We start from the raw sequence: 17876 nt of genomic DNA, 5'->3' as shown, positions 1-17876 counted from the left end.
GTTGAATCTACAGGGTTTGTTCTGAAAAATTCTGGGTTTGTCCACTATGATTGTCTGTGATAAACATATGCTGTAAATGGAAAACACAATAATGGATTTCAATAGGGATAGAAAGCTACTTCATACCTATAATTTAGTTCATTAAAAATGTTAAATTCACATACTTCTATTTGAAAGCATTTCAGATCTTTGATGTTTTTATATTGGTCAGAACATAAATGTTATTAAGAGTAACTAAGGTTGTAAAGTGATAGAAGTTACACGTAGACAGCAACTTCTTCCTTTCTGTTGATTATATGTCCAAAGCTGTCTATATAGGCTGGTGCTGGGAAAAAGTGTTATTCCTCAAAATAAACCAGACAGAAAACAATGCCTCATTTTTAATAACTTGTAGTTTGTCTTAACACTCCTCCCAAACCAGTCATGCTTGCCCATTAAAATGTTTTACTGGGCTACTATTAATACAAACATGCATTTAAAGGTATAATCATGACATTTCTTTTAAATACTTAGTGGGGTTTTTTCTATGTATTTATGCACAATCCCTTCCCTGGCACTATTGGTCTTAAAACATTTCTCCTTTCCTGAAACCCTGTGACTGTAATACTGCATTTTAAATTATTGTTTCCTACAAGGTTTCTAGAAGTATTCCTTTTTCCACTCTGGTATTTGTGTGGCTGTAGGATAAAAGCAGTCTAATTCAGCTGTCATATCAGAGCACTAGGACTGGTGGGTGTTGACAAAGCTGTTGAGTACTGTTGCTGGGGTATTGACTACGTCTCTGCTTAAGAGACACCTAAGACGTACGTCTAAGCTGCATATGTTGTATGCAGATCTATTTTTCCCACCTGGACAATAGAGTAATAACAACATGGTTCATCTTGTTGCTTCCATGAGGAAAAGGACAGTTATTTTCATGAGAAAAGACACAGAGCAGAGAGCCTCCAGGAAGAATTATCCCTTACTTTAAAAATCACGTTTCTTTGGAGACAGCAGCAGAAAATATCCAAGTTGGTTTTTTGTTTTATTTTCTCCTCTTAAAAAAAATACATCATAAGTTAATATCTCTCCTTATCTTCTCTCAAGCACTTTTAGCCCAAATTGTGCAGGTAGATGCCTACAGGATAATGGCAATTTGAGTGGAGTGGGCCAGTACTTCCATCCTTTGTTTTTTTCACAGAACAAGAGAAAAAGTGTGATTGAGGGATAGGAATGAACTTGCACTCCAAGATCAGACCATTTGCAGCTACAGAGAGAGAGAGAGACAGAGAGAGAGAGAGAGAGAACCCCGTCCAGATATCTCCCACCCTTTCCATTCACTCAATCCAGAAACATGTTTAAGTCTCAGTCCATTTCTTTTTATTTTCACTTTCCAAAATATCACTAGCTCTTCCCATTCTTCTTCCAAATTCTTTCGCCATCCTTCTCAAAAAAGTGGTAAAATTCAGTATCAACTATTCTACTGCAAATTATTGTGTTACCTTGCTTCAGCACAGAACCCTTAATAATTAGTCAAAAATACAAAAAGTAGAACAAATATCACTTCTCTAAGTGAAGCAGATAATTTATCATTGTTAAAGCAGCTGCTACTGTGACCACCTAAAGATTATCTTAGAACTGTCAGTTTTCCAGAGAACCTAATTTGAAGACAGAGGATCTCAGTGTAATAAAAAAAATACGATTATCTTTATTAAAATGAGAAATAGTTCCGTTTGGGTCTCCAAAGGCACTTGTAGAGGAGAGATGTAAACACATATATACACAAAACAGGAATAAGGAGGCAAGTGTGGGTGATGCTCTTCTTAGACATATGCATTATTATATGAATATAAAACTTGTCACAGTCTGCAATTGCAACAAAATAGGTCTTATCCTTCCCTGAGGATGTCTGATGTTGCCATATGAACTACTCAATTTCCCTTTGTCTAGGGTTCTTCAGTTGTGTCCCATTTAGCTTCCACTTCTGTTACTAAACTTCCATTCCAAGTTAGGATATTATTTTCTTTGATTATATCAAAATGCATTTATCTTGGAGAATGAGTTTAAAAAAATATAGCTGAAAGGTTTGTGACTAGCAACTAACTATTTTCTGCTGGTACAGTTGATGATCTCACTCTTAACTGAATTCTTATCTCTTTCCAGCAACAGTTAAGAATGTTCTGAATGAATTGACAAAAACTTATCCTGATGTGTTTGGAGAGGAGGTTCTGATTAAAAAAAATCAATGCATCAGATAGATATCAGTATATTTACACTGGGGGAAAAGGAAAAATATTTTATATCTATGGTCAAATGAAACGAAGAAGTAATTTCGAGTTTGTTAGGTACAGTTGTTTCAAGGAGGAAAAGCACAGCACAGCATAGGTGCCAATTAGAAGTATTAGAAGTGAAGAAATGAACAGAATGGGCAAAGAGAAATCCCCAAGAAAAAGAAAGATAAAAGAAAATTAAACAAAATTCTTTTTTTAAAGAAGTGTCTTCCTCATGACACTGAATTAAAGCAAGTTGAGGGACAAAGTGGGAACCTGTAGAGTCACACGTGAGGAGCTGCAGAATGCTGCAGGGTAATGCTCCAGAAGACACAAATTATTCCAAGTGAACAGAGCTGTAGTTCTACTTTTCCTCTTCACCAGCTCATATAGCACACAAAACACACCTAAGTAACAAAAAGAAAATTACTGCATCGCAACTGATGGTGTTGACACAGTAGACAGTCTCATCTGACTGACGTGCCTAAGCAAGGAGCTGGGGCACCTTCTACTATCAGAGTCCCCTGGAGCACTCCAGAGCACTGGAGTCTGGAAATGAAAATGGAGTGTCAGTATTTCACATCATTCTCTGGTGTCATCATTGAGTACTCTAGGCTCCTAATTCAGATGGTGTGATGACTGAAGTTGGATGGTGAAGATAAACTGCCTATTTCAGCCTTTACAATCTTCCATTTTCTCTACTCTGAGCATCTGTATAATATCTGAAGAGCCAATGTTTAGCCTCTGTTATTTGTATAGTGGGCATCAGATAAAATTATAGAAGTGCAGATTAACTTGTACTGCACTATTGCTTGTTAGTCCTAAACAAGATAAACCTTTATGCCCAGGAAATTGTATCCCACTGCAGATTTTCTAAAAGCTGACTGGTGATGTGTTACCTATTGGCAAATATATTGTATGATTTGCTAGACGTGCATCTTCCAATATCCCTATGTTGGTCCATCAACTGTATGATTATTGCAAAATCAATATGATATTGAAAAAATACTGTTGAAAAGTTCTTAGGTAGCTGGTTTTTGGTGGTCTATAATAAATGAGCATGACTGACATTTTTAAACCTTGTATTTCAGATGCATAAGTATATATCAATTAAGAGGGTGAAGATGCTGAATAAGCTAATGTGTTTGTCACTCTAGGAGATTCATGCTCAGCTGTGTTGATGTTTTCTGTAATAAATACTTGTTCAGGAAGTCCACAACCATAGTCTGTGATCTACCAAGTTGGAGCAGAACAAAACAAATTAATAAGATACTGGTGCACAGAACTTTCTTTGGGCCCTCATCTGGCAATTGTTTACGTGGAAAGGTGACTTGTACATTTGAGCAATTCACTTGCAAATGGACACATATAAAATCTCACATACATCTAAGAGTTTAACAGTTCCAGGCTTCATTTACGAACAAGGTCTGTGATCTGAATTCCATAGTGAGGGATGCAAACTGAGAAAATGTGAATTGGAAGCGGATACAAACCTCCACAGAAACACCAAGATGAACCATACATTGGCATGAAAAAAAATATAGTTGATGAATTTGTAATTTGCTGAATTTCTTGCAAAACAAACCACTTTCCCCTTCTCAGTGCTCTAAAATTATGTCTGATTCTTTAAGAGAAAAGTCTCAAAAAGAGAGGACTTCATCAAGCATACACTTAAATTTCACTGTAAACCAGGGATAAAACCTTTGCCATGCAGACACACCTTTTTCCTTCTCCCAGTATAAGAAGATAAAAATTGATTGAAAATGCATAATGTAGTTCTCTGACTCTCTTTTGTGTGTCATTGTTTGTACACCTAGTAAAGTGATGATGTTCACTGTCCAGAAATAACAGTAACATTACATACAATGGGCATCTCATAGGCAAAAGAGAGAGCTTGGACACTGACATCTGTGAAAATATTAGCGCAGAATAGGTTTCTGAGCATCCAGATTTTACTACAACTACCCAGACTATTACTTTCCATTTGAAAAATTGATTTTCAATAATATATTACTAATTACATTTACGGGGGAAAGGTTTTTGTCTCCCCAGCACAGCCATTTACCCTACTTAAATATTCAAGCTGTGTCAAAATTTTCTTCATCTTTAGACAAGAGGAAATACTCATGGAGGTTTTGTGTTCTCTACATAAATATTTGTGCAATGTATTTAGTGTGGCAACATATGATTGCTGAAGATAAAGCATATTCTTCAGGCACAAGAGTACTTGTAATAATGGAATGAATGACAATCGAGTCTCTGCACAGGTTGGGGTGGAAGGGAGGAGAGGTAGATGAGATGCATTAAGTGCTCAGTGCAAATTCCCAGAAGCTTATGAATATGCAGAGGTATCAATGAGAATGTGTGACTATGGGAATATTTTCAGATGATAATTCCAGAGTTTTCTCAACAATCTGTATGTAGTTTGCCATCTGCAAAGCCTCTTAGATGAGTATGAATATGGAGTAAGTGCAAAATGTAACCAAGGCCTATTTACAAAATGAATTGGCAGATTTCATTTTGTTTGCTCTGGAGAACTACTGCAAATATGTTCATTCAAAATTTTATTTAATTTATGCTAATAAAATAAGACAGACCAGTAATAGGAAAGAAAAAAAAGGGCACAGTAAAATACTAACATGCAAGATCTGGAAGCTCCACATTTTTGCAATTTTCATGAAATACTATGTTTTATGAATATTTTTTCTTCTATATGGCACTATATGAACACCCCTGGGGCACCAGGAATCCAGAATAAGTTAGAGTAATTGATTAGCAGTTGCCCAAAATCACCATTCATCTGGCATAAATGTTGCATCAAAGCTGACATGTTTTCAAAATCTTTTCGTTTGGCTAGTAATGTAAGCAAAACACTAAAAGGCAAATAATTTCTACAAAATCAAATTAAATACAAGGTTCACTGCCACCATCTAAGAAATTATTTTAACAATCTGAAATAATAACTTTCCAGCAAAATAGAAAATTTTCCTCAGGGAGGGAGAGTTAAAAACACAATTTACGTCATTCAGAGTAAACTGACTTGAAGTCTATACATAGTGAAGGTCACAAGCATTCTTGAGTTTGTCTAGGTGTGATGACACCTTGGTGAAATACTGGATACAAGAGATCCTGTTCTGAAATGGTGACATAGCATCATTTGCCACACCATTTCCCTGTTGCTGGGAACTACACCAATGACCTGTACCTGATCTGGGAATAAAGACAGAATTGTACCGCATCCCATTAGGATTTGTCTCTGATTGCAGTCTCTTATTCACATTGGAGCTGTATTAAGCATATTTTTCAATGTATTGACTTAGTTGTTAGCACTTGCCTGTGGCAAACTGTTTTGCAAGGCAGGGCAAATAGGTAGACTAGGTGTGGGGGTAAAAACTAAACCAACCGAAAAAGTCTTATAAGCATCTAATTTGATTTTCAGGCTTCAAGGACTACAAGTTTGGTCTAATCAAATATTAACTCATGTAAATCTCATGTAAGTGTTATATGTGTTCTATTTTAAGGTAGCTCTGATTATAACTATTAATAAATAATAATTATTACATTAGCGAGTAATAAAATCTACTCATTGTTTAATCACTTTTTAATCTGTTTGAGGGAAGTGATGTGAGATTGAGGATCCTTTTGCTGTGTAAACTGCTGAAATTATCTGCAAGTCTGGAACTGGTCCCTCACTTTCTTCTTGCTGTCTTCCGTCTTATTCGAAAAGGCAGCTTAGGCTGAGATTTTCAGAGCATCTGAAGTCTCAGTTCTTGGAAAGGCACAGTTTCATTTGGTTTTCCATCCTCCCATGTTTCCATGCTGACCTGCCCCAATGCCTTCTGGACATTGGAGACTGACCCCCTCCAGTGCCCGCTGAACAACCTGGAGGGTAGGTTTAGACTAACTATTAGGAAGAAATCCTTTACTACAAGGGAGGTGAGGCATTGGAAGAGGTTGCCCGGAGAGGTTGTGAACTCCCCATCCCTGGCAGTATTTAAGGTCAGGCTGGACGTGGCTCTGAGTAAGCTGGTCTAGTGAAAGGTGCCCCTGCCCATGGAAGGGGGTTGGAACTAAGTAATCTTTAAGGTCCTTTCCAACTCTGTCTGTTCTATGATTCTATGACATCCCATAAAGCAATTAAGCTAATTAATCCATAATTGTCCTCTTTATTTCCCCTGAGTTACCAAGTTGAGCAGACTCAGAAACAGGTTTGGTGAGGACTGGAGGGATGTAAAATAGATCAGGAAAGTATGTAGTTTGCAGCAGTGATGGAGAGAGTCAGTCAGGGGGAAAGAGGACCCCTTCTTTTGGTCGTGGTAGGCTGCTAGGCTGGCCTGCTCATCTCTGTAAACTGTTGCCACAGGTTTCTAAGGAAAGAACTAGGTTTGATATTTGTGTCCAGGTAACACAGCATTTTGGGCAAGTAGTAAAGTACAGAGAAGAGGAAAAACAATTTTGGGCCCTCTTTCTCCAAAATTCTTCAGACTATTATGAATTGTCTTCTTGGATCCCTAACAGTGTTTCCCCTTTTGGAATATAGGAGGGAATTTAACTGCTTAATTAATTGCTGTTAATCACGTGTCTACTGAAAGGCCAGCAGGAACACTAGATCAAAATGCCTTTTGAGATTTTATCTGAAGTGTCTTTACTCTGCCAACCACTTTAGTAATCCCTGTTTAGGTATGCCTAAGGGACTGTACGCATCTGCAACATGTGCAGCATTGAAAAAGATGACTGACAGGAACAAGAGAAAAATTGCAGAGCTAGGGGAAGAAACAAAGGCAAGGGGAAGCTGTAGCTGCTCTCTTCCTCCTCCATGCAGACCTAGGTCTGAGCAATGCTCTAAAAGACATGCAGTGCTGTCCTATCTGTAAAGAATGACGGCTATTGCTTCCTCTCCAGAGAACCTCTGTGCCTGCATCGGTGGGCTCATCATGCAGTTCTCTAGGTGCTAATGGTAATAACTAAAATTAATAGTACACAGTTTGCCTGATAATGGTCAGAGGCCTTCATGAACTATATGCGGGTTTCAAATCAACAGGAAACATTTATGTATTTTCAAGTATATATGTGATGTAGTACATAGCACACACTCACACATTTCTTGTAGAAATTACATTTTCAATGTAATACAAACTGGTAATTATTTCATAACAGTATTAGAAAAATAAAAGAAGGGATCTCTGAAACAGAGATATTTGTCTTGATAGCATAGTGAGTGTTACCTGAATAAGATGTTAGGATGTTAAAATACAGACACAAAGGCAATAGATTTTATTAATACGCTTTGATCCACATCTAGAGCTGCTTGATGTTTGGTTAGAAAGCCTTCATAAGCCAGAAGTGTTATTTCTCTCAGATTGATGGCTTTCTTTTATTCCTCTTAGTGACCAGATTTTATAGTGAAATACAAAGATTTGTCACAAACAGACATATTAGGAATTCATAGTACCTATATTTCACTTTGAAGATGTTCTAGTGTGTCTTGGATTTTGATCCAAGAGAGTTCCCCTCAAAAGCAGACGAATATTTTTTATGACTGTGTTTTGAGTTAATTCATTTCAGATAAACTGCAGCATGTTGGATCTGTGGTAAAATCACTAAATATGAGCTATGTAAGAAAAAAATTACTTAATTCGTAAAGTCTTCAAAATTAGTATAGAAAAACTACTTTTGGATTGTTTCTTAATTTTTGTCAAATAAAATGCAAAATAAGGTGTGAGGTATGCAATTCTGAGACTAGTTCAGAAATCTTATTTTTCCAAAGCAAAGCACAGCTTTTTCAGCTGTTGAAAATCAAACTATAATGACTGACTTGTTTTGTTAAATAACTGGGCTTATGCTCAGAGTAGTAAACAAAAAATAAAAATAAAAGGAAAGGGAATTAGGTTGCCTCAGGTATATTTTGATGGAGCCAGAGCATGATGAAAAGCACTTCAGGTCTCATGGTAGACACATATCTTACAGGTGTTGTTAAAATCCCCTTCATAAACTGTCTCTGGTCAAAGAAGAATAAGGGAAATAAAATGACATTTTAAAAGAATACCACATAGCTACTAGAAATTCCTTTGCATAAGCTAAATGAATTGTTTCTTTAGGGATAGTGCCACAGAGTTTGCTGAATAGGGAGTATGTCAAATTTGAATCTCAAGTGCACAACACAGTTATATGAAAATATGAATAAAAGCAAAAACAATATAAAAGTTCCTAAGATAATTTTGTTCCTTTTACTTTTTTTTTTTTTTTAAATTTTACAGTTTTTTCTTCTCTCTCTTTTTTTTTTTTTTTAACCAAGAACAGTTTCACATTGTCTTCTACTTGTGGTAGAAACTTTTTCTTTTTGAAATCCTTGTGTGTTGTAGAGTGTTTCTGCAACTATTTATTTGAATTGTCACATGCAGAAACACTTGCAAACCATGAAGGGCTAAATTTGTCTCTAAAACAGTAAAAGATGCCCTACTGCCAAGGAAATGTTTTGTAGTGATAGACTGAAGAGCAATGTAAAGAACACAGCAAATGTGTAGAACATCAGCTCAGAGAAAGACTGAGTTTGGAAGGGTTCTGCTGAGATCATCTAGTTTAAGCCACATGCTCAAGCAAGACTAGCTAGGGCAGGTTGTCCAGGGCTGTACTCTGTTGGGTTTTCAATACCTCCACAGATACAGACTCCACCTCTCCGGGCAACTTGTTTGGTGACCTTCATAGTAAAAAAGGGATTTCTTATATTTAGATGTAATTTCATATGCCCATTGTCTCTTGTCCTGCTAGTGGGCACTGCTGAGAAGTAGTGACTCACTTGTCTTCATTCCCTGCCATCAGCTATTTATACACATTTATAAGATTCTCTTGAGCCTTCTCTTCTTCAGACTGAGCAGTCCCAGTTCCCTCAATCTTTTCTCTTGTAAAAGATGCCCCAGTGCCTTACTGATCCTTCATTGGACTTGCTCCAGTATGTACATAACTTTCTTGTACTGGGGAGCCCAGAACAGGATGAAGCAATCCAGATGCAGCCTCACCCATGCTGAGTAGAGGCAAAGGATCACCTGCCTTGATTTACTGGCAACATTCATCCTAATGTAGCCCAGGATGCTATTGGCCTGTTTGCCACAATGGCACATTGCTGACTCATGACCAGCTTGTCCACCTCCAAGCTCCTACTTGGAAAAGCAAAAATGTAGTTGAAGATCCATATACACTGCTTAGAAATACATGCTTGATAAGACTCACTTCCATAAAGCCATCAAAAATGAAAGAAGCTGATCAAGTAAGAACAACTTGCAGACTAGAACAGTAAAAAACTCAGATGTAGATTTGAGGTTACTTTCAAAGCATTAGTAACTGCTGTCCACTGGAGATTTTGCAGAAAAATAATAATCAAAGACTGCTACATTAATACTGTTAGGCTAACAGCATAATTTCATCTACTCAGTCCTCTTCAAAATGATTTTTTTCCCACTTTGGCAATTGCATGCAGGATAGATCTTATTCTCTTTTGGATAACCTATGTAAATATTTTATTGACCAATTTTGACAAATGTGATCTGGATGTGAAGTAAATTATGTTCAAAAGAGGTCAGAAGGCTTCCTTTCATAAGCTACAGTCTTAAATCTGTTCTCCCTGCCTGTGACAAACCAAGTCAGAGCAGGACCTTCCCTTTTATTTTGTTTGGTTATAAGTGAATGTATTACATTATTTAAACTCTTCTGGTGTAGAAGGTGACATAACATACTATACAAATAGTTATACAGTGATCTCTTCATGACGAGGGAAAAATATTTGAAACAGACAGATTTTAATAAGACTTAATTGATTTGAAATTATTTAAAAGAATGGAGGATATCTCCAAAAGGTAGATAAGAGTGTAATTTTCAGTTCACATATCAAAATTACATATGTGAATTTTCATTTAATGTGAGAAGCTGTAAGCCTTCTGTCATTCTGCCCTTGGATGATGTGAAGTTTGCGCTATAGTCAGGAGGAAAAATATGCACAAGAAATATAAGGGCATGTTTGTATCACTAACCTACAGTTCAGTTTCAATTTACAAATAAATTTGATCATGTTTACCAATTATATTTATCTTAACATTATCATTAAAACAAATATAATTTATCTTAACATTTGCATGCTCAAACTCCTAAAAATCAGAAGTCCAATCAAATAAGAAAAACAACTAAGACATGAAAAAGATGGGATTTTTAATGGAATAAAATATAAAGATCTGATTACAAGTACAAGTATACAGACCTTTCTAAAATCAGTGACAGCAGACAATGAATTGTCCCCACCTTATTCCCCTATCATGCAAGGGTCAATGGAATAATAGACCGAGATATGGACAAGGTAAATCACAGTACATTCACCACAAAGCCAAATAACAATTCTCTTGATGTAAAATTTTCACCGTACAGGTGGATTGTTCAGAAACTGAATGCAACAGAACAAAACAGTGTCATTTCAGTTTTAGTTGAATTCTCTCTAGAATACAGTACATAATGTCTCATCATAACAAATAAACATTCTGATGTTTTGTGTATATTTTAGCTGTCATCTGAGGAATAGGTAAATATAGTATTTGTTTACAAACTCCAGTCTTGATCTTCCTAAATTACATATTGCTTTGAAAATAAGCAACTAGCTACCAAACAGATGCACAATGACAAACATCCAGTGAACTCAACTGAGCTCTGCCTATTTACACCCCCACAGGATAACACAAAAGTGTATAATAGCCTAAGATGAGATTTTAAATGTAAATGCACACTATTATTAAGATATAATTTCATACAAGAATGACACAATTAGTAAAATATACAGTTGTCTTAAGGATATGAAGGCTAAATGTGTCCAGCTGCCAGAAAGATTGAATATCAGAAGCCTGTGAAGTGTTTTTGTGATGTTACAAAATACCTGCCACGAGCCTGTGCTATAGTAAAAGTTACTTTAAATTGAAATTAGAAGGTTCTCTATAGCTATTAAATAATGTATCTCACATTTTTATGAAAACTTCTTCCAAAATCACTTCTGTCTAAAGTAAATAAGGTTAAAAATCCACCTTAACAAAAATACAATATTGAAACAAGTTCAGTGATTTTCCAAAATGACAGAGAAAACATGTGAAAATATTACTATTATAAAGACTTTATAAATCTAAAACTCATGCATGGCTGTGGAATCCAAACATCTTGCAACATCCTGGTGGTAAAACTCAAGCTGATGACTTTCTTCTCAGACACTCCATTGACTCTCTCAGTTTGAAATATACTGGGGAAAAGAGGATATTTCCTAAAGAAAAAAAAGTCCTAATGATTATCTGCATATTTTAAAAATTTTTAAAACTTCTATTGCCCACCTCCATTATAAAATGCAGAATAGCACCATTTCTTTTATCAGTAAGAAAATTCATCTGAAAAAAATAGCAAATAGCAATAGTAAACCTCTGCTGATATGAACACCATCAGTTTTGCTTAAAAGACCCCTTTTTTTATTCATTACAGACTGCTAAAATCAGGGTAGATCCAGTTCAAGCAGCTAATATCTTGTAACTATCTTAAAACTGATGTTAAGGAGAAAATTAAGGTGCATGTAACAAATGTATATGCATGCTTAATATCTGTGTCTCAGTAACTTTGAACTAGCCCAAACTTGTATGAATCTAGAAGGTATTACAGATTTCACTTATGTACTAAAACCTTCAAATACCAAGTTAAATTCACTGGTTTTTTTTCTTGGTCAAAACTGACTACAGAAAATGCGCTTGGAAGGAACCTCAAGAGATTATCTTGTCCATCTCTCATGCCTCAGGCAGGATTAGTTCCACTAATGACATTTCTGACAGATGTTAGTTAAACCTGGTCCTAAAACCTTCCAAAACTGTATTCCTTATATCTGTAAGGAATGTATTCTCACTTCTAATTATAATGTTGTGCAGATTAAACGCTGCCTTAAAAAACAAACAAAAATAAAACAACAAAAACAAGCAAACGTGCACTGTGCTAAGACTAACAAGAACTAACAAGACCTTTAAGCTTCCTGATTCCCATCTGTTCACCATTAACAACTCTAAAACGAGAGTAGATAACATTACTGACTATTAACAAGGCTGGATTGCTTTCATCCTGCTATTTATTAGATACAAAGAAGATGCAACCCTAATAGGGCAAAAACTTGGTCTTCCTGGGTGGAAACTGGTGCTCACCGAGACTGACTCTGTGTATCCCAGCAGGTATTTGTACACAGGAGAGCCAAAACAGCTGTGTGGGAAGGGCATGTGCCCATGGCAGGGTGCATATACAACTATGAGTACATGAAAAGGGATGGATGTTTGAATGTCACCTCTCTCTCTGAAATTGCCCTGTCTATGGTACTTTGCAGACCATAAATATTCTTTAAAGATTTTTCTCCCTACTGATTCTTTGTTCTGCTCCTCTTTTGTGTGTGGATAATTATGGTGGTAATTTGGCTACAGCATTTTGAACTAGCACAATTTTTAGTAAGGACTACATGGATTTGAATCTGTCAGCTAGTCATAATGCTTCCTCAATATTACCCATTTAGTGTCAATTATAAACAAAAAATAGCCCACTTATTGTCTCATATTAGAATCCACATCAATAATTGTGCAGAACAAAAGGCATAAACTGAGACCATCTGCTCTCATTACAATAATCTAACTAAAAAGCTTAGCCAGTAACATAGTAAAAGATTCTGATACATTTGTCTGGGATCATGCTGTTTAAGTGTCTTTTGTGATTAAAATTATTACTGCTTTGGCCCATCACCTATTAGGACATATATTTCCTCATTTCAAGCAAAATATTGTCATTTTATTTTTATTACTGTATCAAAATAAGATGACCCATAAGAAAAAAATTATACTTTATTTTATACTTCATTGTCACTCCCTTTCCTGTCAATGCTGACAATACTTAAACATTTATTAAAAAATCATGTATGCTGCAGATTTTTATTGTTTTGACAAGTGCAGAACTCTTAAGCTGTGTTAAATGCCAGTATAAAACTATATTAAAAAGTAAAATGTTAACCAGAAGTGCCATCATGACCTGAAAAGTAAAAAAGAAAGAAGGGAGTATTTAAAAACCTACAATCAAAAAAGATTGTTGATGTTTAAAGAGAACGTACTGTGACTTTTTTCAGCATTGTGTATGTGGAATTTTTCCTGGCAACTTGCAAGAACAGACAGGAGTTTAAGAAACATTCACGTGAAAGTACAAAAGGCAGGAAAATCCCTGCTGCTTAATACGAATGTCCCTATTCTACTCTCTAACACATCAAACCTGTCAAGACATCTCAGTTTTTCACTTATAACAAAAATATGTAAATGAAAATAATGCATTGCAAATGCCCAATGCATTTAATACAATGTATTAAATGTTTGGTTCCGATCAACTGCAGATTCAATAAACGCTTAGATGTTCCCCAATCCCCAAAGAAAACCACTGAAACTTGATTACAGGCTGTCTTTGAACAGCAAAATATATTTTTTTCTCAGAAATTGAAATATCAGACACTTTCTATGTCTGATTTTCTAATATGCTAAGGACTCATCTTTCTCCATGATTTCAAATGGATTATGTGCTTACAGCATGATTCATAAGCTCTGGGACTTCTTGTTCATCCTATTTATGGTATGAATTCAGTAACAATTTGCTTCACAGTATTCAAAATAATACTTGGGAAGAAATGAAAGGTAAATTATCCCTTAGGAAACTTGGTTTATAAATTGTAATACTAGCAGTTCATGAACAGACCCTAGGACACCTGAAAAAAAGATTCAAGAGGATAGTAAAAAATTCATGCCTATTTCTAGATTTTCAACCTTGGTTACTTTGCATAGCTTTTGGATTAGATATTTTTTAGCATTTAGGCTAAGAAAAAAAGGCTAAATTGATTGTATTTGTGGTTAATTGGTCTATTTCTCAGTCCCTGCCTAATAACAGTTGAACAGCTTGCTGAGTTTTAACTAAATGATGGGATTAGAAGTCTCTTTTATCCCACTTATGTTAAGAATATGAATTAGAGATCACAAAAAGAAGGCATATAGAGTTTTCCAGTATCTGTTGGCCAACAGTAGCCAGCAAATATAGCACATGTACATAGGCAGCTGATCAGCTCATGCGTGTAGTTGAATGATTAGCTCAAATACAACAGTGAGATCATGTGCTGCTTTTTGACTGTCCGAGGTTCTCAAAACAGACACTGGCAAATGCTTGGGGAGGATTAAGGAATGAAGTGTGTTTGTTATGAGTAACAGAGCTGCTTGTGTACCAACCAGCTTTTCTTCTTTAATTATCAACACTCCACCTTTTAGGCAACTCATGTACAGAAATGAGTCTCACACTTTAACCATTTCTTCTCACATTCATAGGTAAGAGGATTCTGGTTATGTATATTGGTAACTCAGTAGTTACCTATTCTTGATAAAGCAATGCAGTTTCAAACTTCACTCGTTTGTTTAGAGCAGAAATGTGATCTATTCCTTCCCAGAAAGTGGCCAAATAGTAAGGTATAAATTCAGCCTCTGCTTTTGCTCCCCAAATTAAAAATACTACCATAGTGAAAGTACACTCATATTTGCACTTCAACCTGTCATGTAGAAATACTTTCACTTAAAAATGTGAAAAAATGTTTGAAACTAATAAAATGCTTTTGCCAGTATTGAGAGTTTTATTTTTTAAGTTCAAAGTGGTTCTTTTTCAAAATTTAATCTTATAAAAGATAAAGTTTTAAAAATGGAAATTGAATTCCCGCTGTATGGCCAATGCATGTGGGAATGCCATTTTTAACAATTTTGGAAGAAAAGTATGTTACACATGTTCCCACTATTTCTAATTGTAAAGTATTTGAAGATGTTCTGGATAATGTAGTTTATTTTTCCCAAAGTCTGCACATATCTATGCAACTACAATATGGAGTAATGTGTAGGTTCAGAGCAATGGCTAGCATGATGGAAGGTGTTCAACAAATTGGCAAGTCATTATTTCAACCTACATCTGTTTAAAAATTTGGTAATGTGGGCTGTTTTTATGAAATCAGGGTTGAAATTTACTATGTTCTCCACCTGTTCCAAAAATAATAAAGAACAGATAGAAATAAGTATAATATGGGATAGCAATTCTGACTAGCTATTTTGCACTCGTATGTTATGATTAATAATGTCATATACAAATGCTTTTATTGAAAGTAAAACCTAAAACAAATTAAAAAACTAATAAAAAGCAAGGGAAGCAGAAACTACAATTTTTTGCCATATATCTGGATGAGGAAAAAAATTACCCAATGGTATGTGTTCCTCTCTATTACTTTCCATTAGCATCAAATTTGCAGACCTTTCCAAACATGACAAACTCTTTTGTGCGTGTTAAAATCATCCACCAATAGAAGGGACCCTTGTTTTCATGACAGATAGAAGAATCATATTCTAATATTTAAAAATTACGTGTAAAAACCCACCCCATCTCAAAAAAGAGAATAAATGTATAGTGTTCTAGATTGTCAACTCTTAAAATTAATTTAACCTCAGACTGATTTATAAAATTAAACTTATTTTATCTAACTTAAAATATTCCTTAGCATTCAGTTCTGTTCCAAAAATATAAAGTTCAGATTGTCTCTTCTCAGTCAAAAAGCTTGTTTTATCCTCAAAAATTCAGATGAACATAAACATGAAATTGGTTTCATTTTTTTCTCACAAACTGCTCAATATTTTCATATACAAAAGGACTCAGTCTAGGGACCTTAAGATCAAGGGAGTATTCATAAGAAAATCTTCAACTGATTGCTCGAGAAGTTGATTATATCTAGACAAAAAAGTGGAAGCTAGACCCATTCTTGCAGAATGACGTTATCAAGATTTTCTGACTAAAATGGTTTTCTTGATTTCCCTCAGTCTTAGTCCATATTTTATGAGACAGCACAAGCAATATGTAAAAATTTTGAATTCGGAAACAAAAGGAGGAAGGGAAGTAGGCACAAATCTAATAATTTTTAATGATCACACTTTGGAGAAGTCAACTCATTGAAGCTGTGAAGGATTGGTGAACTAAAGAATACTACAAACAAACCTGTTAGTCTCAACAAAAGTAGGCAACCAGACAAAAAGCTCAGTGGTGAAGGTCTTATCACCAATAAACAGGGTTTGTCACCAGATTATCTCTAATTATCACTAGATATGATATATGTTCTGGAGTGACTTCTCTGTTAAATTGTGTCACCTGCTGAATGGCATGTTAGCAGGGTGAGCTTCTCATTGTCAGATAAAAATTATTAATTTAAACTTAGAAGATTTTCTAGGTGTTTTCAGTAATAATCTGTGGTCATTATCTTCCAAACACTTTATTGCACCCCTGCTGCCAGAAAAATGCACTATCACCCTTCAATGGTGACAATGTTAGTGACTTGTACTCTATTTAGAGAAAGGTAGAAAATCTAACTGAGCTCTGATTATACTGTGGCTGGCAAAAGATGCAATATAAACTGCTTTAAGTGTGAGATAGTTCCCCACAAAAATACCATAATTAATTTCTTGAAGGTTCTGCAGGATGTGAACCAATTACATCAATTAACACAAGGCATAGTTAATATAATATCAACTTCAATATGAGGCACCAACATATATAAATTTTTACACAGAAAGTTATAGTTCTAAGGAAATCATTCCTAAATGACACGTTTTCCCTCTCAGCTGATATTTTGACCATAGTACCAGTAAGAAGCTCTTTTATTCACATCTGGATTTGTTAGAATGGAAATAATCAGACTTACTAAAGGACTTCTCAGAGCTATGAGAAAAGACTTGCTGAAGTATACTTATCCAAGCAGAGATCAGCCTGGACTGAACTTTGGGCCCTCCTACTGTATTGATTGTCTTAAGATTACAGTCTATACACAGAGTCATTGAGGTATAATTTTTCATAACCAAAAAAATCATAGCAATCTCTAGGACATAATGAATTTTTATGAAGTACCAATGCAGTACACAGAGAAAGAAATACATGAATGCAATTATTCTCTGATCCTGGCATATTTACAAAGACAGCAGTATCTCAGGGTCAAATCAGAAAGGTCATCAATGCATAGAAAACTTTAAATAGTCCTCAAGATCTGGTTAGTGTAGCGAAAGTTTCTCAGAAAGCATCCAGAAAAGTGAGGACAATATTTTGTTTCTTTGAATATAAACCATCTAATTTGGTGAGGTTTTTGTTTTATTCTGTTGTTTTGTTTTGTTTTGTTTTGTTTTCCTTTAAGAAAAGAGATCATTTTCATAGACAGAATCACATAGAGTGTGCTGAGTTGGAAGGGATCTGCATAGATCATTGAGTCCAAGTCCTGGCACAAGATTTAAAAATTAAAACTATGTATCCTGCACTTATATTTTATTTTAAGTACCAAATTATGGAGAATTGGAGTAAAACTAAATGGTGGAATAACGGCTGACTTCAAATGAAGGTCTTTTGCTGTGAAGAGCCTTCTTGGTTCTTCCTTCTAAAACTATGACTTAGACAAAAGAGAAAAAATTTCTTTGGTTGAAGTAGTTCTTATTAGAAGGACACAACTACTCCAAAGTAATCTGGTCACTGCATTTTGTAATATGTTCTAATTAAAAT

The sequence above is a fragment of the Manacus vitellinus genome, unplaced genomic scaffold, assembly GCF_001715985.3.
Source record: "Manacus vitellinus isolate BGI_N305 unplaced genomic scaffold, ASM171598v3 scaffold_0_pilon, whole genome shotgun sequence".
NCBI lineage: Eukaryota > Metazoa > Chordata > Aves > Passeriformes > Pipridae > Manacus > Manacus vitellinus.
The sequence above is the reverse complement of the archived record's forward strand: the minus strand, read 5'-3'. Positions refer to the sequence as shown.